Source organism: Labeo rohita, unplaced genomic scaffold (assembly GCF_022985175.1).
Source record: "Labeo rohita strain BAU-BD-2019 unplaced genomic scaffold, IGBB_LRoh.1.0 scaffold_164, whole genome shotgun sequence".
Classification (NCBI taxonomy): Eukaryota; Metazoa; Chordata; class Actinopteri; order Cypriniformes; family Cyprinidae; genus Labeo; species Labeo rohita.
In genome coordinates, this window is record NW_026127824.1 from 35,690 (window position 1) to 62,988 (window position 27,299).

General features: G+C 40.2%; 1 protein-coding gene and 1 long non-coding RNA gene across 2 annotated transcripts in view; both read right to left on the minus strand.

The window, feature by feature from the left end:
• The window catches only part of LOC127158680 (uncharacterized), a 138,318-nt gene that overhangs the window by 31,261 nt on the left and 79,758 nt on the right, over positions 1 to 27,299 (minus strand). The gene's annotated exons all lie outside the window — the stretch shown is intronic.
• LOC127158683 (uncharacterized) lies at positions 6,208 to 9,777 on the minus strand. Its single transcript, XR_007826239.1, has 5 exons — positions 9,468 to 9,777; positions 8,795 to 8,855; positions 8,410 to 8,555; positions 8,244 to 8,316; positions 6,208 to 7,213 (listed from the first exon to the last, which is right to left on the minus strand). It is a non-coding gene; the product is annotated as an uncharacterized LOC127158683 (long non-coding RNA).

Here is a 27,299-nt window from a genome sequence, read left to right on the forward strand (position 1 = left end):
AAATGATGTGCAACGGGGTTTGAGATACGTTTTCTGTTGTTTGGTGGGTCAAAAATGTCAGACCAATCAGCAGCAACATGTATATAAACCAAAAAAAAAATTAATGTAACATAAAAATTAGAGATGCTCCGATCAGCATTTTTGGGGCCGATCACCGATCACGATCTGATCTGCCGATTGCCGATCACTGCCGATCACAGAATGGCAGGGGAATGGGAATCTTTTATCTATAATCTAGCAGAGTTTGCACCATTTGTAGAAATGAAACTAACTCTAAATTAAAAAAAAAAAAAAAAAAAAAAAACTGTAGAAATAGGCTACAGTCAAGATCTTGAAGAACCACTAAGTGTTTATTTTAGAAAATAAGAACTTAAGGCTACTGTAGGCCATCTTTCCCAAATAAGGCAGAGTAACTTAAAATTATTTCAACACACAGCGCACATTCTGTCAGACGCAATTCTGGCGCCTCCGTCTCAATATACTGTACAACGCCACATACATTCACATCAAATGATAACTCGGCTTTAGAGTCCCACTCACAGGGGCGTAATTTCCACTGGGGACACACTTTTCAAAATCCCCCAACTTTCAAATTGGTTTGTTAAATTAATGTCTTGTATTGTGGAATGGACGCTCAGCGCCGCCGAGAGTTTAGCGCCATCGTTAAAACGAAACCGAAAGTAAAACGCGGGCGCGCATTCAAAAGCAATTTCAATACCCCACGTTTAGAGAGCGACTCCCCAATGTGAGCAAATTAGGCTACATAACAAATCTAGGCTGTAGGCTATAGGCTGTGTAGTTGTATTTAATACAACCTTAATATATTTATTTGGTGCTCCCAATTTTTTTTTTTTTTTTTGGTGCTCCTAACTTTTAGAAGTTGGGAGCACCAGTGCTATCAAGTAAAAATGTTAATTTCGAGCCCTGCCTCGTACTATCCCTGCTGTATGGTTCACGTCGTTTAAATGCATCACTCACAGTCGGCTGTTTGAGGGATGGGGATGTTGTTGGCTTCGGCTGGTTTAGTTTCTCATACTCGGCATATTCAGTTGTATGGCGTGTTCTAAGATGCCTAATCATGTTAGTAGTGTTAAAATGCCGTTGCTTGCTTCCACCTCGAGGGATTTCATCACAACATACATTACAGACGGCTAACTTTACGTCTTTATCGGACACTTTGAAAAACTTCCAGACGGGAGACTCATGTTGCCACTGGTAAGCTCCGCTCTGCTGTCGTTTACCTGTGCGCCGTGCATGCACGTGTGAAAGTCGCGCGAGTAATTTACGTCAAGTGATCGGCTTTTTTGATCTGAGCTTTTGGGGTTCCCCGATCAAGCTATTTTTAGCCACTATCGGCCGATCAATCGGAGCATCACTAATAAAAATGCTATACATGTTTATAGATTTTGCATTTGTATTGTGCAGTGAGACTTTGATAAACTTGAGAAACAACGGAGGCAAGCCAAAGAGTCATCCGTGAATGAGCGTGAGGTCGCAGACAGAAGAACAATAGTCCAATAAACAAAGCAATAGGTCCAAAGGCAGGCCGCAGGGAATCAGAGACTGTACAGGGAAAACCGCTCAGAAATGCAGCAACGGCTAACAAGACTTCACGGAGAGTGAGAGTAGTGATGTGACGTTCTGCGCCGAGGCTTCGAAGCTGGTATCAAAAAAAAAAACGAAACATCTGGCAGTGAAGCAGTGTACCGGAGCTTGATTCGTTTTGTCATAAACACGTGATCAGTGACGTCCGAAGCTTCATTTTCCTCTATAACCACGTGACTGCTTCGTAATCTGATTCAAAAATAGTGCGAACCCCTTGCGCAGGTTTCGAGAAAAAGAAAAAGAACAGACTTAGCCATTCCAGTGTTGAACAAATCCTGTTCCTTAATAAAAAATTGTAATTTCTTCTATTACTCACAAAATACAATGTCAATTCTCCAGTTCACAAGCACTTCACAATGTTTTTTTTCTTTTTATTATATATACATGAGCCTTACCTATGAACTCACAAACAGGTGCTGTGTCCCAATGTGTCTACTTATACTACGCCCTTAAAGTATGTAGTCTTTTGGTGAAGAAAAAGTACACAATTTTGAGTGTGTAGTAGAAGAGTAGACAAGCTTTGGGTCATACTATCACATCACACAACTGCATCTTTACCCTGTCACAGTAAACTGGCCTGTCAATCATCTTGTCACAGTTAAACATCCTCCACATTTAATTTAATTTAACCTTCTACTGAATTGGAGAGAAGAGAAGAAGCATGTTTTTTTGCCAGTTGCAGGTCTTTCATGCCGAATGTTTATCATATTTTATTTTTATGCATAGAGATGCATTTATAAGTTAACAACCAAACGGATGTTTATAAAACTTGACATTGCTGTTGCAGATGAAATATAACACACATAACATTATTATTATTATTATTATTACTTTATGTATTTATTTATTTTTACTTTACCAGGTTAAATGTTGATTATTAGTAACTCAAACTCTTTTTTTCTAAACATTTCTACCTAACCGCCGGTCGCGCACATTAACCATGTTTATATTTTTTCAACGTGTTTTATTCGTGTTTGTGGTTCTGGACCGAATCCTTTGCCAAAGCGCAATGAATTGTGGGCACTATAAGCCATTAGAGTGTGCACAGATCCACACTTCAAAAATCAACCTGAAATAGTAGACCATGCTTTGGGACACACTTATTGTAATCTCACATACTATTGAGGATGGACAGTATGGACATTGAGACGCAGAGAAAGCTTTTCAAAGCTTCAAATCAACTATGACAACAATGAACTAATTGCTTCTCAAAATGATTCATTGTTTTGAAGCGCTCAAAACTCCACACACTGGTGACACCTGCTGGTCAAAAATGTGTAAATGCAACCAAAACTCAAGCTAAAACATGCATAAAAACAGCTTTTAAAACCCATTACAAATGTTTTATTAAAAGTATTCTACGTTAAATGCAATCCAAATGATAAAATACTAATAAATATGAATTTTTCTGTATGATATGTGGTTTTTAAAATATTTTATATTAATTTGAAGGGCTTGTTTTGTTTGTTTTATGGATAGTTTCTATATAGAGGCCAGTACGAGACTATTACCTACTTCTCATTCTTTTAATTACTCAAATGTTTTGTTAAAAATGTGGACAAACTGATTAAACTGATCTGAGATCAGGTAAAAACTATAGATGCTGGTTTAATATTTTGCCGCTGGGGGGCTCAATAAACTCACGAGTGGTGAACCATTGAAATTCAAACATTTCAAAACAGTTATGATGTAAAATCTGAAATCTGCTGAAATCACGTGACTTTCCCAATTTAATACGCACTCTGAACCACTGATTCGAAACAACAGATTCATAAAAGATTCAAAGCTTCATGAATCAGTGTTTCAAAACTGGCCATCACTAACACGGACTAAAGAAACACATTGCAAAGCCTCTAGAAGCAAAGCCCGCAACCATTAGCCAAAAAAGCTGGCTAATGCTAACACTTCCGGTCTGGCAGTACATGGGAAAAGAGTTGTTTTTTTTTATTTTTTATTTTTATTTTTTTTTATTTAATGAATCAACAGCCTATGTGCTAATCTTCAACATGTTTTACACTATACAATACTTTTGGATTGAACTATTTTTGAAGTTTACCACGAAAAAAAAAAAAAAAAAAGTTTTATAAGTTAACTCACTGATTTTTAGTGACTGGTGTGATTCTGCTTACTGCACTTATAACTGAGAATCACACAACTGACTGAAATTCAATGACGTCAAGGCTGTAATGTGATTGGTTATTAAGGGATACGTGATCCAAGTTAGCCGTTAATCTTTCTCCAATAGTAAGTACTACAGACTCTCTCATCTCCATGTAGAGTGTATGCATGTGACGTCACTGTCAGCTCAGTGACTCCACACACTGAGTGGAAAAAACTGAGTGGCTGCATTGGTTTCAGTGTGAATTCTGCGAGAGAACACACAAAAACCCCTCTAAAACCAGAACAAGCTTTGCGATTGACTGTACAAAGAGATTTGACAAGATACCTGAGGTATATTTTTACAGACTACCAAAAGCTACAGAAAAGAAAAGCAAATAGATTGCTGCAATCCAAAGAAACAAATGGACTCCAGGTGGTGAAACATGGACTTGCAGTTATCATTTCATGTTAATATGTTGAATGTTGCGGTAAAATCACACCCTATATATTGTATTGTCATTGGTGCAGAGCACCAATTTTGAGTATGGGTCACCACACATGACAATACATCACGACTTTCACTTTCACTTATTAGCCCAGCTAGTCAAGTCTAAACTCTAAGACTATTTGTCATTTCTAGAGAGAAGAGCAGCACCACCCCTGGAGGGATGAAGACCATCTCTTTTCAACAGGTGTAACGCCAGCAGAGGGAGCCCTTGCCCATGTACTGTCTGTTACTGCTCCCTCTGCTGCTTCTATGGTGACTTCCTGTTTGGCAGCCATTTAAGGAGGGCCATGTCAAACAGGAGGTTGTGAAGTATTGTTTTGCCTGTGCAGACTCTACCAAAGCTTTTTTTTTTTTTTTTTTTTTCCCCAGAGGAAACATCCATCTAAGATTGATCAGTACAATGACATCATAACAGCAGCATGTCATCACTGGAAGCCCATGACTAGCAAACTCTCAGCAAGTAAGCAAGCCAAGTTGCCAGATGTGATGTTAGCAGCTACAAGCAAACGTGTCCCTCAAGCAACTGTCGACAAGCTTGTCATCAGTTTCGTATATTAAAGTCTACAGCCATCTGCAGTGGTAGAACAGCCATCTTTTAAAGAGCTGATTACAACTTTGCAACCGCAAGCTAAAGTCATCTCCAGATCCACTGTCCGTGGCAGAATCTCTGATGCTGCTGATGACCTAAAGAAAACTATAATCACAGAATTGGCTAAGGTAAAATCATCAGAAAAGTTACCTTGGTGTAACTTGCCATTGGATTGAGGAAGACTCTTTAGAAAGAAGATCTGCAGAATTGGTGTGCAACAGATTGAGAGGGTCTCATACATTTGACATGACTGCTTCTGCTCTTGATGATGTCCATTGCCAGTACAAGATTAGAGACAACGTTGTAAGAACCACAACTGATAGTGGATCCAACTTTGTCAAAGCTTTCCATGTGTTTGGGGCACAAAATAATACAGATGTAGAAGAAAATGAAGTAGACATGAATGAAGACACTGGTATGAAATATTAACTACCCACTCATCAATGATGTGCATGTCACCTGCTAAATCTTGTGGCAACAACACATGCTGCCCTTGCAGAAGGCATGAATGATATCTACAAAAGGCTTTTCCGTTCAATCTTTGCAAAATGCCAGGGCATTTGGAACAAAACTGGGTGATCTCATTTGGCTAGTGAAGTGGTAGAGGACAAGTGTGAGCTACAGATCATTCACCTTGTTGCAACAAGGTGGAATTCAGCCTGTCTCGCTACTGAAAGGATAATATGCATCACTGATGAAAAGGGACAAGATTCCATCAGGAGTATATGTGATGAAATCAAGGTGAAAATGTTTAATTTCCTTTTCCTGTTGTCATGATTTGGCCTAGTTGTTGATCATACACATTTTGTCTGCCAGGTTGAATCCTGCAGAAGTGGTATTTCTCAGAGAGTATTGCATCACTATGAAACCACTGCTGAAAGCATCAAACATTTTCCAGTCAGAGTCCAGCGTCTACTTGGGATGGCTGCTGCCAGTAATCCACCAGCTTCAGTCCAAACTCAACAGGCTGGAGACATCAAGCCAGACCTGCACGCCACTTATCAGAGCCCTGCAAAATGGCCTGCAGAAGTGTTTTGGACAGATGATGGAGGATCCAGAGCTGGGTGATGCACTGAAAAAAGTGTTTCATTGGATCAAAGTAAAAATTTTGCGTCAACTTGTTACATCTAATTACTTTACTTTTTATCAACGTTAAATTTTTACTTTGAAAAGAATTAACTATTCATTACTTAGCCAAAGCAAAAAGTATCTTTGAATCAAGTAAAGTTTTTAAGTTTAATAAAATCTTAAATTATACTTTGTCGTAATGTTTTCTCTTTGTATTAACTTAATTATTTTACTTTACATCCAACCAAATACAACTCAAAATATAAATGTAATACAAATAAATTTATTTACTTTCAGAATCTGTAATTTTATCATCAAACATGAATGACTTCAAGCATCAAACTTCTGACAATTTATTTTCTCATAATACAATTTTTTGTACAATGTGTACAGTATCCTCATACCAATAAACAATATAAACATCATAAACTTGACAATTTTTATCATAATCTCTACCATGTGTATAGTATTGTTATAAAAACATACTGTATAACAGTTTTTAGTATCCATATACATAGACACACTGGATAAAATGTAGATTCACCATAAGAATCAGTTATCGTTTCAACGAGAAACATGCAATCTTTCCATGAACAGTCACTTAGAAAACTGGTTTAAAATGGGCAGTGTAAAACCAAACACTTTTAATAAAATACCTACCAAATTAGCCAATGGTAAAAATAAAAAAATAAATTACAAAAAATTATTTTCACCTTCATGGAATAGTTTACCCCAAAATGAAACTTATCTCAATTATCTCAAACTTATCAAAATTGTCATAAAATGTCTCTGAACCAAATTTAATTAAAGTTAAATACTTGAATAGCTTAAGGATGAGTAAACAAAGAAAGAATTTTCATTTTTGGGTAAACTATTTAACAAACCCTAGATAACACAACTTATAGATAAAACAAATCAGGTTTAGTAAACAGTAGTACGGTTAACTTTGTATAAAAGGCTTTATACAGTCCAACATCTTCAAAGAAATTTACCATCAGCAGAACACTGTAGCTGGGTCAAAGGAAACAAATGTACTCCTGCAGCTTTGAAGAGAGGTTCTGCACCCTTCGGCTCATCTGCTTACTCTCTATGTCCATGATTATTTTTTGAAAGGCCTCAAAGGTATATTTGAGTCCTTCAGGATATTTTAAGTTCAGTGCATAAATGTGTCCAAACATTATGGCACAAGCACATGCAACAGAGAGCAACTCATTTAGTACTTCCACACCGTCAGCGACAATGGAAATGTCCAGTGCACAACTAAGAGCATCACTTTCGCGGATTACAAAAAATGCCATGGTGGTCTTTTCAAATTCTCTCTCCGCTTCCTCCCTCTGGTCAGCCTAAAAACATACAAGAACAGAGAATAATTGAGGGACTTTGGAAGAAAAAAAATTATTATTATAATTTGTTATTATGGAGGTCAATGTAGAGCCCAAACATGTGTTGCAATTTACATTAAAATATCTTCATTTGTGTTCAATGTAAAAATTAAATTTGTACGGTTTATTACAAGAGTAGAGTGAGTGATGACAAAATTTTCATTTTCGGATGAAGACGTACTTTTACACTCTCTTTGGCTTTGAAAATGCTTTTAAAAACTTAAACACGTGTACAATCAAACACTCACATGTTGACCATTGTAGACAATTACAGAAATATTTGTTAAGTGCAGTACCACAATGGCCAATCAGTGGCAATTATCAATCTACTCAACAGTGTTGAAAATGCATTTTTGGGTGAACCAACCCCTTTTAAAGGAGTAAAAAAGTTCACAGTCATGATTTACACGCCATCTTGTCATTTCAAACCTGTGTGAATTACCGTCCTCTGCAGAATTTTGAACAGTGTTGGTAACAGAACAGCACAGCCCCCATTCACTATTATTGTATGGACACAAAACCAATGCAAGTGAATGGGGGGCTCTTAACAACATTCTTCAAAATATATTCTTTTGTGTTCTGTGGAAGAAAGTCACACAGGCTGATGTGTAAATGATAAAACAATTACTTCAACTGCTTTAAAGCGATATGTCACTACCAAATCAAAATTTCCCTACGTTTTACTCACCCTCAAGGCTTGAGAAGACCTTTGCTAAAACCACAGAGCCGTGTCGAGCAGTTTTTTTGATCGACAGATGCACTATTTGAAGCTTCAAAAAGTCAACAATTCACTCCCATTCTACCTCTTGGAAGTAAAATGATATGTAGGATTATAACTTTGCCTGTATTGTTCTTCAAGAATATAACCATATTCAGATAGGATGCCTTGACGGCGAGTAAAACATGGGGAAATGTTGATTTGGTAGTGAAATATAACTTTATGGCAAACATGGTTGGAGAAAATTTCAGTAGTTTGCATTGTCTACATTACCTGGTATTCTTTGATCAGACAGCTTGCATCTTCACCAAGGTACATGATCTATTCTGATGCATATGTCCAGACTCTACAAAATGTTCAAGGTGTATTGTTTTTATTAGACCAAAACACTACTAAATTGATTGCCACAAGCAATTTTTTTTTCGCATGCAACCAATACCTGATCCATAACTTGAACGTTTTTTCATGGAGGACTCCACCTTTGCTCCTAATAACCTGGAGAAGCTAAGAGCTCTGTCTGTCCAAAGAGGCCATAATTCTCGATTGTAAATGTAGGGTCGTGATGCGCAAAAATTCGGCATTAATCTGTAAGAAAGAGAAACATAGACTTCAGGAAAAAAATGATTTCACTTTGAGAACTAGTTTTAAAAATACATATATACACAAAGCATTAAACAACAAAAGGTATAATTAAGGCACCCAAGACATTTTCAAAAACACTACATACTACAATCCCATGGTAAAAACTATGAAAATTCAGGATTAGTCACTTACATTTTAACATTTTTAGATAAAGCAATAATTAAAAGGTGCAAATTAGTTACGTTTTTCATGTGACTGGTTTATTCAAAACCTGTCATAATTGTTGTTCAGCTGTACCCCATCCTACAAAAGACAAAGAGAAATAACAAACTGGCTCACATAAAAGTAAACAGACGACTTCTTTACTGGGTAAGCTGGTCGACGTGATACGTTAAAATAAGTGTTTAGGCACATCACTAAAGACGTGTTTGGTTAAACTAACGTAATGTGTTAACATTAATCATAAATGAGAGACTATACATGTAAGGACAGCGAATACCTTGCGAACGCGAGCTTCATAATAAATCAATAAAAATCATCATAATAATAAAGCTTAATAACAACGTTAAGTCCATACAAAGCGTCTGAAGCGTGCATGTACATTATACATGACGGCGCCATCCATAAAGTACATGCACGCTGATGTATCGCACTCCAGCATACCCGAAACAGTATTTATACTACATTTCAATATCAATCCATCTCACCTCAAGCAGTTTACTTGTATTATTATTATTTTATTTCCACTCGGTTTAAAATGGTGATGAGGGAAACTTGTAAACCTTCTAGCAGAGTTAGAGCCGTCAAACTAGTAATACTAACTGTATGTAAAACAACAGTACAACATAATATTTTATGAAATCATATATGTATAATGTTAATAATAAGTCCAAACGTATGTTTAAAATTACTTACCAATTTTCTTGATTCCCGTTTTACCACGCCGAGTTCATCCATGCGGTATAACAAGATGGCGGAAAGCTGAACGTCGACACGCACGACCACGGATGACGTTAGAAGTCACGTGACAATGGAAACCAATATTTTTAATTTAATTTACAGAAATGTATTTACTTTACACTAACAAGACTTACTTTTAATTTAAATCAACCAAACTTTTTACATTACACTGATGGCTAGACAGAAAATCAAATGTTTTGAGTTAGCTCAAGTATAACAAATTCTTTAGAGTAATGACATGCCTTGTGCACTTTTTTCAGTGTGCTGCAGTCCTCTTACCCAAGTTCAAGACCTCCTGGACTGACAAACCTGATGTAATAGAGGCTGGTAAGTTCAAATTTACATTATCCAATTAATTATCCAAAAAGTGTGGGTATTATATTCATATAATTTAAAGTATTTCCAATTACAGCCTTGACATGCGTGAAAAATCATCTTGAGACCACGGCACAGGAAAATCAGCATCAGTTAGAGTCATCTGATGATGATGATTTTTTTCTCCAGACCACTCTCCACAAAGTTGCAAAGTCCAGTTGAGCTTGATGGTTGCCTTGCATGTGCCTCGGACAGCATGGATCTGCTTCACTCCTTCCCAGCCATCAAGAAGCTGTCTATGAAGTTAAATACAGCTCTGCCTGCCTCAGCTGCATTTGAAAGGCTTTTTAGCTGTGCTGGTTCACATCTACTGTTCACATCTAAAAGAAGCCGGATAGACTCTGTGAACTTTGAAAATCAGCTTCTGCTGAAACTGAACAAAAGGTTCAGAAGATAAACTGTTATGATATGTGTTAGTATGTAAGGTACGTGTAGTAAGGACCTTGCCCAGCTGTTTGTTATCCCACAGCACTGTTAATACTGTTTACAAAGTTACAAAAGTGTTTTTATTATAAAACACATAATGGTAAGAAGACTCACAACTTCATTTTTATGACATTGTTATATATATATATATATAAACAATGTCATAAAAATGAATCTGGATCTTATCCTATGGATAATTCAATTGATGAGGAGCAATTTGTACTTTTACTTAAGTAGTTTTTAACACCAGTACTTTTACCGTACTTGTAATTGAGTATAAATTTTCAGTACTCTTTCCACCACTGCCCGTTACAGAATACTTCGCCACCCACAGATCCAGCAGCTTTCAGGACACAGATCAACCATGGATCCAGCATCACAGCTCTTTTGTCTTCGCCAAGGTAACTGGCCTATTGAGGAATATGTCATGGAGTTTTGTGAACTGGTGGATTGTAAACAAGAAACGTTTTTTGCTGCATCAGACCCCTTACTGGATTCTAGAACAATACATTAACTTTGCTCTGCGGATGAGAGGCTCTGCATTTACTGTGGGGTTTGCTGATGAGGAACCCTGCCATCCTCCAGTATCTGCCACACCAAAGTGCTTATATGTTATGTCCAGAATTGTTAAGATCATGCCAGCGCCCTCTCACACCAAGCCTGCCAAGCCAACTCTTATGAAAAAGAAGTTTATTCAAGTGTGCTATTAGTATACTTCTTTTAAACTAAAAATAGGAAAGTATACTTTCAGTCTACTTTTTATGTACTTCTCAGAAATGTGCTTTATATACTTATCAGAAATATACTTAAAATGGCATTTAAGTACACTTGATTTATACTTAGAAAATGTATTTGAGCTGTACTTGTGCTCTGAGAATCCCTGTTTTCATTTTAAGTTCCCAGCATGCATAGCAGCATGAATAAATTATCCACTTACTGTTATATGATTATTGTTTTGCTGTTTGCTGACTTCATTTAAAAATTGTTGTTGTTGTTTTGTCATTATTGTTAGTTATTTGTTGTACTGTGACGTACTGATCTAATCATTTTAATATTTGCTGATTGCCACCGTTCTTGAGGTTTGTGTATCTAGTGTTGAGGCCTAGATACTATAATGCTTTTATATCTGTTTTCTGGATATCTTAATCTTGTAAAGTGCTTTACAAAGAGAAATAATGTTGTCTACATATACTAAATTGCTTGTGATGTTTTGTATATTCATATAACAAAATATACAAATTAATACCTAAGTAGAGACATAGTAGTATATTTAAAGTACGATATGAAGTTTACTTAAAGAAAACTTAAGAGTATACTTACAGTATAAAACTACTAATCTTGTAGTTTAGTGAGACTATACTTCAAAGTGTACAAAGTATGTAATTAGTAAACTATTAGTATACCTATTAGTTCATCTTTAGTATACTTGCAGTACAAACTAAAAATATAGATGTAAACTAATTGTGTACTGAAAGTTTACTACTGTTACACTTAAAGTATACTTTTATATACTAGAAAGTGGGCCAATTTAGTCCCAAGGAGTATTAAAGTAATACACTGTAAAATATACTACTAGTATGCTAATATTTGTATACTTACTGCATAAAGTATACTTAACAAATATACTTGAACTTTACTTAAGTATACTTAATAAAATAAACTAAGTAAATAAAATAAAATAAAAATAAAATAAACTAAGTAAAGAAGTATACTTCTTTTTGGTAAGGGAAAGCCTGTTTACGTCATACCTACCCAACCAAAGCCTGCTCACACCATGTCTGCCGCTCCAGGGCCTGCACTCAACACGTCTGCCAAGCCACAGCCTACACCTGTCATGGCCGCCCTCCCACAGCCAGCTCACTAAATGGCCGCCATCCCCAAGACAGTTCACAAGATGGCCGTGTGGGATTACACTTGTAAGAATCTGTTTAAAATATGCTGACCCTATGCATATTTGTTATAGGTTCCAATATAACAACATGAACTGAGAAAGTTATGTATATTGTGACAGTCTAAGAGCAGGCAGCCCAGGCCCTGAGACAGTAACCTTTTGTCTTTATGCAGTTCCTGAACATCTGACAGGTTTCCCAAGTTAAGTGTGAATTCTAAGCTCAAGGTACAACTGTGCCTTTTGTTTAAGCACCTATGCATTTGAATGACACTTGTATGCTAAATAGATCAAGGCTGGGAAAATATTTAACTGAGCTGATTTCCTGAACCACATTTGCATGCTTTGTTTAGATTGATTCCACCTCTATGTACTCCTCCTCCTTCAAACCTATATACTCTGCTGTGCTGAGATTTTGTCAGACGACTTTTGATGACTGCAGCACTATGCAGCAAGTATCTGAATCAAGAGAATCTTCTGGTTCAAGATATCCAAAATGTCTCCTGGTCTCTAAGAAAAAAAAAAATCACAACAGCCGCCATCCCCAAGACAGTTCACAAGATGGCCGCACCATCTGAGTCCCTGGCCAAGATGGATGTCACGCCTGAGCCTCATCATTCCAAGGTCATCTCATCTGAATCTCATCTTGTCATGTCTGCCACAACCAAAGCAAGACAAGTGATGGCTGATCCTCTGGTGCAGGCCCGGTTCCAGAACCAAATCACTGAGGGTGCTTCTGAAAATTGTGAGGGTGCTCACAAAAAATATGCATGGAACTGTATGAAAACGGTACCACCAAATAGGACTGAGTAATATAAATCGTCTACACTAGTATCGTAATTGTAGTTTCAACAAATGCCATCTAACATCAAGAATACAATGTGAAGGTTATTACTGCATGCTCATCTAGGAGCAGTTCACATGTCGCGCCTAAAAACGCGTTCTTTCCAAAGCGCTAAGTTACGCTCCCATGGCGTCTGTCGTTACTAGGCAACCATGGCCTACGCTCTCCATGAAGACAAGTTAGTTTCAGCAAATGATAAATGGCTTTCTAGCACTGCCCTGCTACAAAATGTATTTTAAAAATGTCTATCCCTGTACAGCTATGATCAGCTGTTTCACCGTCTTGGCTGAGTTTTCAATGTTGTTTCTATAAAGGATGAAGCTGATTGGTTGGTTCGTGTCACATGACCCGAGGTGCGCTTTTAACAATTCAGCTTGTGTATTTATAAGCTTGTGTGTACGTATTAATTTGGCGAATTTATGTATGTGTGTGCATCTGTCTGCGTGTTCATTAATTTAAAAATTAATACGCTATTAATAATTTTATCTGAGGGTGCTTTTGCTTTTGTTTGGGGGTGCTTAGCACCCTCAAGCACCCCCGTAGAACCGGGCCTGCTCTGGTGTCAAGTCAGAGCTGCACTTTCAGTGCCAAGTCAAGTTATAGCTGTTGTTTCTGAATCAATTCAAGTTACAGCTGTTGTACTCTCTGGTATTTTGACCATTTTGCCTGTTTTTTTAGATTACGCTTTTGTCTTGCCCTGGATGTTACGGTTTGCTAACACTGCACTTGGATCTATCCATGCTTTTGTTGAGTCCTGTTACAACAGGTCAGGTCTGCCACAAAAACTTCTCCAATTATCTATGAAACCTATGTTATTCTGCGGGCACCACTTAGACATCCAGCCATTTAGTGACGACAGTCTGCTATGTATCTCGTCACCACGGTAAGCAGGGGACCAGAACATATTACAGTGTCTGACATCATACAGACACATCATCAGTGCCAACGTGAATAACAATCTTACTGAATTTATCTCACATATCCTCCATTAAAGTTTGGATGTGTGTCTCTAGTTCTGAATCCTTCTCTGTCAGCCTAACTATTTCCCTGCATTTATCACATGTAAATCCCTCACTGCTGACAGAGATTGATAAGCTGTACATGTGTCAAGCAGTGCAAATAACAACAGCAGGAGAAGAAGCCATTACTCACCGTGATTGTAGAACGATTCCAACTTACTACTGTTGTTTGATCTTTGTGTTGTGGTTCGTGATCTAGTGTTTTCAGAAGTGTGTTACTGCTGGCTGTGGGAACTCAGTTAGTTTGACCACAGTAGTTCAACCCACACAGATCTGAGATCATCTCTGAACCCAGTTTGGACGGATGACTGTGAATTTTCACACATTCAGATCAGTTCCTCTTCTTTTTTTAACAGTGTTTCTAGAACTGAATTTCTCCTGAATTTTTTCCTCCCTGTAAATGTCTGCTGAAATCTGATTACAAGTTCACTGTTACTTTAATTGGTGCAGTTTAATTATCTAGTTTAAATCTTTATGTTAGTGTTTTCACATAAAGCAGGGTTCCCCATCCAAACACCTGGCTTTGAAAAAAAAAAAAAAAAAAAAAAATAAATAAATAAATAAATAAAAGTGTCTCTCCATGTGCCGGAATAAGGAATCTGATGTACAGTAGCACATATACTGTATTTCTGCACATTTCCATGGACAAGTGATTCCCAAACCAGTTCCTGGAGTCTCATCAACAATGTTTCTAGCACTGGAGTCTCTATTGATGAACTGATGAATGAATCAGGTGTGTTTGATTAGAGAGAGATACAATGACTGTCTTATGAGATCTTGCATCTATCCAGCATTGGTCAAACTCTTTGGAGAGTTGAGCTAAAACAAATCAAGATCTGTCACATAAAGGGTCAGATGTAGGGGCATTCATGCTAAAATGAGAGTGTTTTTAGTGGAGATGTGGATGACCCTGCAGGCCTTACACCTGTTTCTTCAAAAGAAGACGCTGCAACATCTGATGAAAATCAGCACATCCTATATGAGGATGACCAAATACTCACGATACTTAAGACTCTCAGTGAAGACTAACAGTAATTATGGAATCATCATATTCCATACGAAGTTTTACAGTGATGTTTTGCATTGATTCCAGAGTCAAGACCTTCTTACAATCTAAAGATGGCTGCACTTTTGTAACTAAAATAGTGTATTAATTACAGCAGTTGTAGTGTTTCAGAGCTGTGATCTCACTGTTGAGCTTTGGAAACATGCTATTGCTGTTAGAGCAGTAGAGCAGAGGTCATCTCTGAACCCAGATTAGACTGATGATGCTGTGAATCTGAATAATTCTGACGCATTTCCTCTTTTTCTTTCAGAAGCTGCTACTGCTACTCTATAACTCTTTTCAGTAAACAATGGGATAAAGTTCAAACAGTTAATAAACTGATTTTAATCCTAATCATAATTAAATCAACATTAATCTGAAATCAATTTTACTTAAATTTCTATAAAACTTAATTAATATACAGTGTGTAAGCAAATTACTTTAACTTCCACAAGTCCTTCTTTCAAATCTTAGTGTATTCACAATCAAATATCTGAGAGCTTCAAAAGGTTCAGGGCTCAAAGCAGTAAAATAATTAGTAATTAAATAATGACTGAAGAGGGAATCTGCTTTCATTTTCTGGAAGAATATTTTCAAGAGTGTGTTTGTGTGTGAATGTCACAGTCACAGTGTTACTAGTCTCATCTTCAGACAGCAGAACACACACTCTGTTGGTTATATATAGTGGGTGGAGATGACATCAGTCCAACCTGATTGGCTGCTCACTAAATGCAGCTTCCATTGGTCTGTTTGTGTCTGAATGGGCGGGACTTGGCCTGAATTAAATGGGCATCAGACTTTGCCTGTATAGTGTTTACTGTAGTGTATATTGTATTAACACAAAGTGAAAGCAAATCTTAATTCCCAAATAAACTTTACTTTTACATTTTGTATATATATATATATATATATATATATATATATATAAATTGACCTGTAATAGCAGACCATCCGGGGACATTTGACACACTCTTTTCAGCATACTATGCTTTGGGACACACTTATTGTAAACTCACAAACTATTGAGGATGGATAATATGAACACTGTAATGCAGGGAAAGCTTTTCAAAGCTTTGAATCAACTGAACTAATTGCTTTGCAAAATGATTCATTGTTTTGAAGCGCTCGAAACTCCACACACTGGTGACACCTGCTGGTCAAAAATGTGTAAATGCAACCAAAACTCAAGCATAAAACAACATGCATAAAAACAGCTTTTAAAACCCATTGCAAATGTTTTATTGAAAGTATACTACGTTAAATGCAATACAAATAATAAAATACTAATAAATATGAAGTGTCTGTATGATGTAGTATATGCAGTTGAATAGTCTGATGTTAGTAACTGAGTATTGATGTTAGTTTGTTCAGTGCTCCACTAGAGGACAGTGTTATGTTGTTGATGAAGTTCATCCTGTCTGTCTGAGTTTGTGTTGCAGTATTAAAAGAGAAGATCAACAGTCACAGTGTGTTCCTCTCATTTTATATGAATGAACCAGTGTAAAGAGAACATGATATGGTGTCAGAAGTGCGGGCTGTCGTCATAGTCAAGACATCTGCAAGAAACCTACGAGCAAAAGCGGTGTGTACATCAGAGAAAAATATGGAGCATTTCAAGCCACACTCAGAGATGACATTGACTGGCAACATAAGTGAAAACTGGTGCAAATGGGAACAGAGATTCATGTTGTACATGTTGTAGAGCTGAACTCTCTAAAAAGAGTGTGACAGTTCAAATGTCAGTTCTACTACACTCATTAGATGAGGAGACACTAGAGATTTACAATACTTTTGACAAAAGAAGCACCAGAAGAAGTGACTGTAGAGAAGATTTTGGAAGCTTTCAGAAACTACTGCACACATAAAAACAATGTGGTGTTTGAGAGGCAAGGCAAGTTTATTTATATAAATATAAATATATTTATTTATATATGCATTCACCTTAAGAACTTCCTCAATTTAAATGTAACAAATGCAATGTCTTCAGTTTTCTCAGAATCAAAACACTGAAGGAAGTTTTCTGGCACATCCAACTGTTAATTTCACCAATGCATTTTTCCAGAGTCTTGAATCAATGGGGCTGTAATGTCATTTGGCGATAAGTATGCTGATTTAGTTACTGATTTGGTAAAAACTGGGTATCAAAGCATAGCTGTGAGAGACATCAGTTCTGGACATGCATTATGCATGAGTCAATCCAGATTGATAAATTTGTTACAGAACTCAGGCAAAAAAGCAAATATTGTGAATTTGGTGCATCAGAGGATGACATGATAAGAGACAAAATTGTTTTTAGTGTGACAGACAAAAGTGTGACAGAAAAACTGCTGAGAAAACCAAGTCTGACTCTACAAAAGGCTGTAGACATATGCAGAGCATCTGAGATTGCCAAGGAAAGAATAAACATAATGGCATCAGCAAAAAAAAAAAAAAAAGTGAAATGCATGCATTTGACATGATTAAAGAAGCAAAACACAAAAACAAGCCCTTTAAATCCACACCGTTTCAAAACAAAAAAGAGAAAGTCAGCGGCACATCAAAAGCATGTACCAGATCATGTCCAGCATATGGGGCTAAATGCAGAGCGTGTGGCAAAGCCAACCATTTTGCAAAAATGTGCAGGATGAAATCTGTGCAGACACTCCAAGCTGTTGATAGTTTGTTTATGGGGACACTTCAGTGCACACAGATAAATGCAATCTGTAAGAATGAAGAATCGTGGTACACAACCATGACAGTCAGAGGGATCCCTATTGAATTCAAACTAGACACCGGTGCTGAAGCAAATGTCCTCTCACCTAAACAAATCAGAAAGCTACCTGGTGATGTCACACTCAAGCCCACAGAGACCATGATAGTGTCATACGGCAGCACAAGGATCAGACCGGCTGGTTATGCAGTCCTGAAGTGCCACAAGAGACAAATGGAATCAAGGCTGTTGTTTTTTGTTACAGAGCAGTCGACACCACCAATACTTAGCAGAGCTGCCTGTGAACAACTGAATCTGGTCAAGTGAGAATCGAGCCTGTGAAAACAACTGCACCTACTACAAAAGATGAGCTGGTGAAGCAATATCCAGAGGTATTCGAAGGGCTCGGAGAATTACCAGGTGAGCATCACATATACCTTGATCCAGAGGTTTCTCCAGTGGCTCAGGGATGTAGAAAGATCCCCTTGGCCATAATGGACAGACTAAAAGAAACTCTGGATCAGTTAGTGCAGACGGACGTCATTGCACCTGTTATTGAGCCAACAAAATGGGTCGACAGTCTGGTGGTAACTGAAAAGAAAAAGAGCTCACTTGAACTGTGTCTTAATCCTTGTGAACTAAAAAGGGTGATTAGACGCCAGCACTGCTTCATACCAACACCTGAGGATGTACAGAGCAAACTCACTGGTTCACACTTTTGCATGAAAAAGATGGTTACTGGCAGATCAAGCTGACAAAGCCTCATCATTGCTGTGTACTTTTAACACACAATTGTCAATATGCCTGCTCCAGAAGACAAAAAAGGTCTGCAGAGACTGCTGGACATGACAAAATACTTGTCACAGTACATAAGAAACAAAGCCGTTTTGCATTGGACAGCTTAAAAAAGGCACTCGCTGAGACTCCTGTGCTAAGGTTTTTGACCCAAAGCAGCAAATAGTGCTTCAAGCCGACGCTTCAAAAGATGGCCTCGGGGCATGTTTACTGCAACAAGAACACCCAGTCACATATGTGTCAAGAGCACTGACAGATGCAGAGCACAATTATGCACAGATTGAGAAAGAGTCACTGGCTGTGGTTTTTGCTGCATGTAAATTCCATCAGTATGTTTTTGGAGCATCTGTGATTGTACATTCAGATCACAAGCCGCTGGAGGCAAACTTCACAAAACCCCTGAGTCAAGCTCCAGCCCGGCTGCAAAAAATGCTTCTGCCATTGCAGATTACAACCTGCAGGTGAACTACACCCCAGGAAAAGACAAAAGACAAATTCATCATTCCAAGAGGTATGAGGCCAGTAATACTGGAAAAACTCCATGCAGCTCATCAAGGAATACAGTGCACTAATGAACATGCAAGGAGATTCCTGTACTGGCCTGGCATGTCTACAGAGATCCAGAACATGGTGGAAAGATGTACAGTATATCAGCAGCTAATGCCAAAGAACCAAAAAGAGCCATTGAAACCCCATGAACTGCCAGAGCTTCCATGGTTCAAGCTGGGTGTGGATATATTCAAGCTCAAAGGTCGGTCATTTCTCCTTACTGTTGATTACTTTTCAAAATACACTGAAGTTCAACAGATTCCTGACAAAGCTGCATGTGCAGTAGTTGGAAAACTGAAAGCTGTATTCGCAGGCATGGCATACCCAAGAGATCATAAGTGATCATGTGCCATTTGCTAGTGCAGAGGTGCTTCAGTTTGCAAAAGACTGGGGCATAAAGTGGAAATTCAAGCCCAGGGTACCCACAGTCTAATGGGATGGCAGAGAGGTCCATAAAAACAATCAAAATGCTAAAGAAAGCTGGATCCACATCTTGCACTTCTTTCACTGAGAAACACCCCGGTGACTGGTCTTGGATACTTACCAGCTGAATTGCTCATGGGCTGGGTGTTATGGAGCACTCTCCCAATAGCCAGTGGGGCTCTGATACCCAAACACTCTAAAGATGTAAAGAAAAGGTTGGTACGGTAACAGCAAAGGCAAGCACATTTGCTACAACCAGCATGCCAAACCTTTGTCGGTTATTCAGTCTGGATCAGTCGTCAGAGTGGAAACGTCACAGGGTTGAAAGCCGCAATGGTGACAGAACAAAGGCCGGAGGCTCGTTCCTACAACGTTGTGACAGATTCTGGTCAGGCATACAGAAGGAACAGTAGACACTTGCGTACAAGCAAAGATGAAGATCTAACAGGTGTTGTGGAGAAAGTTGAAGGAGACGACACGGAGGAGACAGTCCAGAAAGACAACGTGCATGATCGAACTGTGGTGGCTGAAAACACAGAGCAAGGAAATCGTACTAGGAGTGGGAGGCTTGTTAAAAGCCAGTTAGATTCAGTGATTTTGAAATGGGCTAAGAAGAAGTCAAAGAAAAAGTAAATCAGAAAATAAGTTATGTTTTGATAAAATAATAAAACATGTATCTAGGTGCTGTTTATTATTTCAGCTGTCTTGAGCTTTATAATAATTGAGTGGTAATTCTTGTTTATTACATGTTGGTGAATGAGTATTTTTCTTTTCTGCATTTTCGTAATTGTCCTAAAAAAGGGAGATGTAGTATATGCAGACTGCAGTAGATACGAACAAGTTCATAGTATTGGGCTCAGTTATCTGTTTCTCGGTTATCTGTTTTATCTGTTATCTAAATGTGAGAAGCACAAAATCTCCCCCACTCTAGTTAAACACTAATCAGATTTGCACATTATTAATCATTCAGGTCTTTATGTTAAGCATATTAGAAAAGAAACAACAGCACTTCGGATCTGAAAATATATTCACCTTCTACTTTATAATAACGAGTGAAAATGTTGTGGCTCCTTTAATAGCGGAGCTTCATTCTGTCTGCAGTCTGTAACCGCATATGCCAAAAGTCCGATGGTTTTATTTTTAATTTCTGTCGCTCATTTAAGTTGTCTTTTAATAAGTAATGCTGTTGCCAGGAGAATAAAGCTCGAGGTGTGGAATGCGACCTGTGTGCGGTTTGGCTGATTTCTGCTGCAACTTGAGTTAGGCGCGCTATCCTTTATCTCTGACTCAGCGCGTTACATAATTCAAGCAGTGACAATGGTTGTACAGTTTTTAGTCAAATGAATCAACCTTTAATTGGTTGCATGTAAATTTAGTTTGAATGTAAAAATATATGAAGAACAAGGTTAACAAGAACAATGTTTCTTGAGAATTGTTATAACTTTTTTACTATTTTATGTCTTCCAGTTTCTAGGGGGAAACGCTTACGTATGGGTTCCCTGAACGCACTGCGTCCTCTAGCGTGACCCGTGTGACCCGTGTCTGAAGTATATATACAAAACAACAACAAAGTTGGCCGGCGACAGCCTATGACGTCACTGCCGGCGCGACTCGTCGCTGCCGGCGCGTCACTACCGGTGCGACCACAGTATAAAAGGACACCGGTAGAGCAGGACGGCCGCTTCTTCGTCTGAAGCTCACATCCTGAAGCATGGCCCCGAGCCTAGAGGACGCAGTGTCTCGTTCCCTTCTCAGGGAACCAAGGTTACATACGTAACCTGAGACGTTCCCTTTCGAGGAACTCGAACTGCGTCCTCTAGGGGGCGCTAGGGGGAACGGTTATACCCACGCTGCCATGCTGAGGGGAGTGCCTGACTTCCGGAGAGACAGGCACTAAGTACCAACTCCCTAGGCCTTAAGGGAGTCGCCCCTAGGATAAAGTGATGGCTGTCAGTGACATATCCCCTACGGCCAGAGCTTAGGCTGCATACCCAACTTACCTGTAGGGCAGATATCGGCCCGGGTAGAGCCCAAGCTTGGAAACAAAGTATTCCTTTAAGGGGATACGGCCAGAAGCCTAGGATACCCAGGTTGGCCTGTCACACAGGGGCTACTGCAGCCCTGCACGACTCCCTCAGAAGTCGTACACAGAACGCAAGTGGTAACTCCCTGCTCAACCCGGTTGAGCGAGCATAAAATGCGCACCGGAACTAGGGCGCGTAAAAACCGTTCTTTTAGCCTGGCAGAAGCTCTGGAGATGGACCCGAGACGACCGGGTTTTAGACCACCTCGAGAAAGGGTACGGGCAATAGCGCGTGAATCCCTACCATAAAGGATTTTAGAATGGACGCAGAACACCGGTGCCTTCCATACCACAGCGTGGATTTTAGAAAAGTGCCCAAAGGTTAACGTGTGCACTTACCATATACATGGATTTGAGAAAGCGCCCACAAACATGTGGGCCTATTTTTAGACGTACCGTTGAGAAACGGTGGAATAAGAAGACCCTCAGGGTGAGGGGAGCACTGCCGGCTTAACAAGGCTCTAAGGGGAAGGCAGTAGGGGCGCATCTAGCCGCCCAATTAGGCAAAGCTCAAAGCAAAACCCTCAAGGAGAGGGGAGCACAAAGATGCCAAGCAGATAGAGGCCGCGGCTATCTATCCACTAAAACTGCCAAGAGCCGATACACTTAGCCACACAGGACAAGGCAGTGTATCGCGACAGGCTTCTACTCCCATGGACAGGAGGAGCCACTGATCCCCCCAGGGGGACGAGCTCAGAGACCCTTTCCGTAGAAAGGGGAGCATCACCGTGCCCTGTACAGAAGCCTTGGATGAGATCTGACCCGCGAAAGTTCCCTTTGGCCTGGGGAAGGCAGTAAGGGTGAACCTCAGTTGCCCAATGGGGCAGTGCTCAGGTAAACCCTCGATGGGAGGGGAGCACCCTATGCAGTAGCCGCAGCTAACTGTCTAATAATACTGCCCTGAAGCTGATATACGTACCAAGGAAAGGTAGTGTATCGAGACCGGGTTCCACTCCCGAGACATGGGAGGGACACCTGATCTCTCCAAGGAAGACGAACTCTAGCAAAAACTCTTTCCGCAGAAAGGGGAGCATCGTCGCACACTCCCAGGAAGAGATACGGGGATCAGAAATGACGGGGAGCCACCTCTACAAGACTGCACAGAAAGCAGTCACATCCCCAGCCCTCAGGCTGTTCTGTGGGTAACCTCTCTCAAGGGCATAAGCCCTTCTCACCCCACACAGACCTATGCTTACCTCCTCGATGGAAAGCACGGGCCCTGCTCTACCAAGACCCGCAGAGCCTTGGGACCAAGGGCCAAGAATGCTTAGCTGAAGGCTCCTCGGAGCACTCAGAGGGTTTCCACAGAAACAGCTCTGACTTGAGAAACAGTGAAATAGCGTGACCAAGCCCACTCCTCGGAGGGGCGACCGCTAGATCACCAGATGGCATAGGTAGGAGGTCTGTGTGAAGGGCGGAAACCCCGCAACCGAAGCCCCTCAGGGCAGGATGAAGACAGAGGGTCTTAACCCGGTGGTCAATGTGTCTATCCAAAATGTCCAGGAGCTCCCTGTGAAAAGAGATTCTGAAGAGCTTACCCAGACGTAGGACCGAAGTCCTAGTTTTTCTCAGTGCTGTAAAGGGAACCTGAAAGCTTCCTATTCGAAAACGGGAGGCAGACCCAGGCAAGCAGCCCATAACCATGATTGAAGATCAGAGGGGGGTGCTCGAAGAGGACCTACCAAGGAAGGCACAAAAACAGGACCCAATTGTATACAGCATGGTAGACACATTAAACATGAGTCGTACTCACCCCACCATGGTTCCTGCGCATAACTCCAGAAGACTCAGAAAATCCTTCTGAGAAACCATCTAGACCATTACTATGACCTGTCGGGAGAGATTAAGAAGAGACCAGGTTATAGGGGAGTACAGCAAATCATAAAAAATGGGCTGTCTACCCTGCTTTCATTTTTCGTAGGGGAAGACAGCACTCACCTGGTTACCTCAAAGAGATCGCTTATTAGAAACCCTAAAAAGGGGAGCGACCACTGAGCTAGAAATATGATTCATAGTTAGACATGAAAAATGGATCGAACTCACCCATCCATGGTTCCTGAGAGGAGGAGGCCGAAAGGCCGAGCCAGACCATCAGTAAAAGTTGCTTTTTAACAAAAAAGCCAACCTAAAACATCATAGGTCCGGCAGGGGTGCGCAGGAAAAGTACCACCAAACCTCAGTCAGGTGGAGAGACTAATATGAAGGGGGAATTAAGAGGAGGGAGACAGGAGCCCCCAAAGGAAGATAAGCAGAAGCTATCTTCTACTCTGACCCCGGCGAGCACGCTGTCTCGTCTGGATCACTTCCCTCAGGTCCTGTCTACCTCCTCTAGACCCACGCTTCCTCCCGGAACCACCCGCAGGTGGGGGAGGGGCGCGAGTGGCCACACTAGTCTTCTGGGCCTGTCTTCGTCCCTCAGAACGAGACGGGCCAGGACCCCCATACTGTTCGGGCTCAGATCTGGACCTTCGTGGAATGAAGGTTTTGAAGGCCGCTGAGCGCGCCCTCGCCTCCCTGAACTTCTCAACCACCGTCTCAACGGAGGTACCAAAAAGTTCGGAAGGCGAGACTGGTGCGTCGAGAAGAAAGCCCCTCTCTTTCTTCCCGAGGTCAGCCAAGTTCACCCACAGATGTCTCTCCGTAACCACCATGGCCCCCATAGACCTGCCCATGGCAGTGGCGGCCTGCTTGGTGGCACGGAGAGCGAGATCCGTGGTGCGGCGCAGCTCAGCAACCTCGTCCGGGGAAAGACCCTGACCCTTATCCAGATCTTTCAGCAAGTCAGCCTGGTAGGCTTGAAGCACCGCCATAGTGTGCAACGCACCCACAGCCTGACCTGCTGCTGCATACGCCCTGCCATTCAAACGAGATGTTACTTGAAGGGGAATGGATGGCAGGGAGGGAGTCTTCAGGGAAGATGCCTTACCTACAGAGAGATAGCTGGCCAGCGTCTCTTCTACAGGTGGCATCCTCTGATAGCCGTGCTCACGCATCCCCTCAATATTCGCATAATTAGAGTGCGGAAAATTATGGATGCATGAGGAAAACGGCCTCTTCCATACCTTCTCGATCTCCGTATGCAGATCGGGAAGGAATGGAAGACTCACCTGGGCCGGGAGGTTATGATCAGAAAGATAGCGCTCATCGAGACGACCCGAGGCGCCACCTCTCTGGCTCGCTTCCACGGCAAGTCAAGCCTTACCGTGGCGCGATCCATAACCTCCAACAGCTCCTCGTATGCAGGGCAGGAGATTAGAAAGGGTTCAGCCTCAGCTTCCTCATCTTCCAACATCTCCTGCTCTTCTTGGGAAGGACCCAACAGAGCACTAGCTGCTGGATCGGATGATGTAAGAGAAACAACATCATCGTCAGCCAGCAGCTCGTCCTCGCCCGCGACTGACGCGCGTGAAAGGGAAAGTCCCTTTTTTAGCTCGTCAGCGAGGTCCACCTGGGATCCCCACGAGCTCATTTTTCTCCGTGCCTCAGCAGCGGAGGGTCCTGAGCCACGGGGAACAGGTGGCTGTCCCTCTTCCCTCGAGAAGAGAGACAGACGAGAACGGAGCTTTCTCATGGGAAAAAGCTCACAGTGCACGCAGACTGCCCCCTCGAGGACGTCGCGTGCATGCTCCTCGCCCAAACAAAAGACGCAAAGATCGTGCGTGTCATCGGGTGTCAAATAACGAGGACACGGATCCACGCACTTTCTAAACGCCTTACTAGTGCTAGCCATATTTTTCCAAAGAAAAGGGGTCTCTTACCGTTTTGCTACACACTCCAGACAAAGAGTCAATGAAGACGAAGAAGAGGCCGTCCTGCTCTACCGGTGTCCTTTTATACTGTGGTCGCGCCGGCAGCGACGAGTCGCGCCGGCAGTGACGTCATAGGCTGTCGCCGGCCAACTTTGTTGTTGTTTTGTATATATACTTCAGACACGGGTCACGCTGACGGCGTTCCCCCTAGCGCCCCCTAGAGGACGCAGTTCGAGTTCCTCGAAAGGGAACTAGTGCTCAGTATGCAACGGCAATCAGTGTCCAACCGGATCTGTGTAAAAATGAACAATCTTAAATTGAGAATCTATTCAGCAAGCAAAAGGCACAGTACATAAAAGAATATATCACGTCTGGCAGTGTTATTGCTATGAGGTCCAATGGAAAGACAAAGGAACATGCTGAGCATATTCTGCTCTTTCCTTCAGGTAATTCTCATGGACACACTTCTAAAAATACAGATCAAAACAACTGCGTAGTTTAACTCTTACAACTCACCCTGTGTGACAAAGTGCATTAAGAGTGATGACAATAATTTTTACGGGCCATGAAAACTGGAAAAATATCTGAAAAGATCATTGCTGATGATTTCATAATGATTAATAAGCTAGTGCTTCTTTATCGGTGTACAAGTACAAATGTGACGTAATGTCTATTCTGTCTGCCTGAAAAGAAATCAATACTTTTGTATTTCCAAGAAATGCTTTTGTCAATGATCGAATTGTTTCTGTTTTGACACTAAAACTGAATTTGACCGAATACGTGCAGTGTTTTTCTCATCCTGTGGCCTCACACAACTCTAACAATTGCCAGGTCATTCACATGCACAAAACTGGATGTCAGACAGACCACAAAGTGTGGCAACATTTTGCAATATTGGTCACAATTTCATAAGGTCAAACAGATCATGCTGATAATGGTTCTTCAAACTTTTTAATGCATCTGTTTGTAAATACAATTGTGTGAGTACACACACACACACACACACAAACTGCCAGATCATTTACAAACAAGGCTTGCACCACACAGAAATGACAGAAATTTACCAGAAGTGCAGTTTCCACAAGACTCGCACCCTAGAGAAAAGGAAATGTGTTTAATCATATTTAAAATATATTTATTTCATAAGTATACTAAAAATAGATTTACATGCTATGTATAACTGGAAATACACTCTATATGTAGTTATTTCATGCTTTCATCAAGCACAAACTTAGTGCACTACAAATTCACTTGTAAAATAGTATACTTTTTACAAATGCATATATATACATCTTTGAGAAAGTACAAAGATGTTCCTAATTCTGTCTACAACAATTTTGAAACTTGTTAAAAGTAATTTCATAATGGTGTTCTCTGAGCACAAAAATACTTCTAAATATCATCTACATATCTTCAGTGTCACATGAAAGAATTTTTTTTTTTTTTTCAGGATTTTTTGATGAATAAAATGTTAAAAAGAACAGTATTTATTTAAAACACGAATCGCTTCTAACAACTGAAGTCTTTACTGTCACTTTTTATCAATTTAACACATCCTTGCTAAATAAAAGTATTAATTTCGATGAGAAAAAGGGGAAAAAATACTGACACCAAACTTTTGGACGGTAGTGTATATTGTTACAAAATATTTATATTTAAAATAAATGCTCTTCTTTTAAACTTTTCATTCATTAAGGAATGGTGAAAAAAGTATTACAGTTTCCAAAAAAATAAATTAATTAAGCAGCACAACTGCTTCTAACATTGGTAATAAATTAGCATATTAGAACGATTTCTGAATGGCCATGTAACACTGAAAACTGTAGTAATGGCTCATGAATTATCAGCTTTGCAGAAATACATTTTATTTTAAAGTCTGAGTTTTAGTGTTTGCACAAGAAT